Genomic DNA, 1,925 nt, shown 5'->3' with positions numbered 1-1,925 from the left:
GGGACGAGGAGACTTCTTAATCAGGTAACCCTTTTCTTGCCAGAACTTGGAATTGCATCTGCTTCTCGAATTTCTCACCTAGGCGTTTTCTCTTCATATTGATGACGTCCTTTAGCTATCAGGCCTTGGGAACAAGAATAGGACTTACAAGAGGAGCATGGCTTCCCAGGGCCCAGAAAGAGGCTCAGGAGGAAGTACCAGGGAACTGACGGGGATGATTAGGTTCCAGTGAAGAGGTAAGGTTACTTGCAGGTAGGACTCCATCTATTCCCACTTTTTAGAACTGAAGTGTCCCCCTTCTATTTGATTGAGTGTATCCAGCGACATATTTTTAAAATGGAAGTTGAATGAATTTAACATGAAGAACTGTGACCCCCTAGGACATCACAAAACCAAGGCTGAGAAAAAATGCTGTCAAGTCAGCACTGCTGTGACCAGAGAAAGCAACCACACTCCTTTTCAACACAATTGTACTATCTGTTATTTTGTCTTAGAAATCACAGTAGTGACTAAAAAGGAAAAACAAAGTCAGAACCTGGAACATGGCAGAGTAAGTAAAACGAACCAACCATCCCAGTTTCCCTGGGACTGAAGGGTTTCCTGGGACATGGGACTTTTTGTGCTAAAACTGGAATACTCCTGGGCAAATCAGAATGGTTGGCCAAAGTAGATAGGTGGCAATTTAAATAAATACTGAGTTCTGTTCTTTACTTGGGTCGGACCCTCCATTCAAAGGTTTCCCCAGTGCGGGAGAACATTTCCTCAGCAAAAACACCATGCGGTGCCACTGTCTGGGAGCATACACTGGAGCACGCTTTCTGGAAACTTCATCAGAAGCAGGGTGAAGATCTGGCTGGCAACATACATGTACCTTTTATCCTAGCTTCAGGTCCTGAGTATGGTAAAGCCTGGAAGAAAGCAATGGGACAGAGAATGATGAAAAGCAGGCAAGAAGTCATCCTAGAGGTGACTGAGCCCATAGAGGCACAGGAGATGTGTCGACCCGAGTCCCTTCCAGGGCATGGCACTCACCCCAGCCAATGGTCTACACATTTACCCCAAGCCTCCTCAGTGCTTTCCCACCTCCTCCGTCCCAGAATGGCTTTATCTTTCTTCCACAGCTGCAGAAAAGCAATCTATCTGTCTTTCAAGGATCTTTTGAAATTCCACTTCTTCAGAAAAGGCTTCCTGACCACTTCTCTCCTTTAAGCTTCCACAGGGCTAATTTTCTTCTTCAGTTATTTGACGTTTTCCTACCGGTTGTGTCAATAGTTGATTTTCAATGTCTTATCCCCCTAGCTGGGTTGTGAAGGGGTAGATTATTCGTGCTTTTTAAAACATTTGTTGCATCTTGCTTAGCCCAGAACAGGCTTGTTGATTGTCTAAAGCAGCGCTGTCCAGTAAAATACAAGGTGAGCCACGTTTGTAACTTAACATTTTCTAACAGTCACATAGAAAAGAAGTCAAAAGAAACAGGTGAAAATAATTCCAATGATGTATATGGCCTAGCCCAAACATTACTTCAACATGTAATCCATGTGAAAGAATTATTAGTGAGCCATTTTTACATGACTTTGATTGTACGGTATTTGAAATTCAGGGTATATTTTACTCTTCAGCACATCTCAGTTCAGGTTAGTCATGAATCAAGCGCTCAAGAGGTGCACGTGGCAAGTGGCTACCATCTTGGACACGTGATAAGTCAAGAAGATATACTGATGGGGTCTGTACAAGATAGGAGTTTAGTTTGATTCTATAATCGATGAGAAGACACCATGAGTTGTTGAGAAGACTGCACTAACTTGTCTTAACATGATAAGGATAATATGGAACCTAAAAAAAAGAAAAAGATTCTGAAGAACCTAGGGGCAGGACAGGAGTAAAGACACAGACGTAGAGAATGGACTTGAGGACACAGGGAGGGG

This window comes from Balaenoptera ricei, chromosome 21, assembly GCF_028023285.1.
Source record: "Balaenoptera ricei isolate mBalRic1 chromosome 21, mBalRic1.hap2, whole genome shotgun sequence".
NCBI classification, from domain to species: Eukaryota; Metazoa; Chordata; class Mammalia; order Artiodactyla; family Balaenopteridae; genus Balaenoptera; species Balaenoptera ricei.
Note: the sequence above shows the minus strand (reverse complement) of the source record.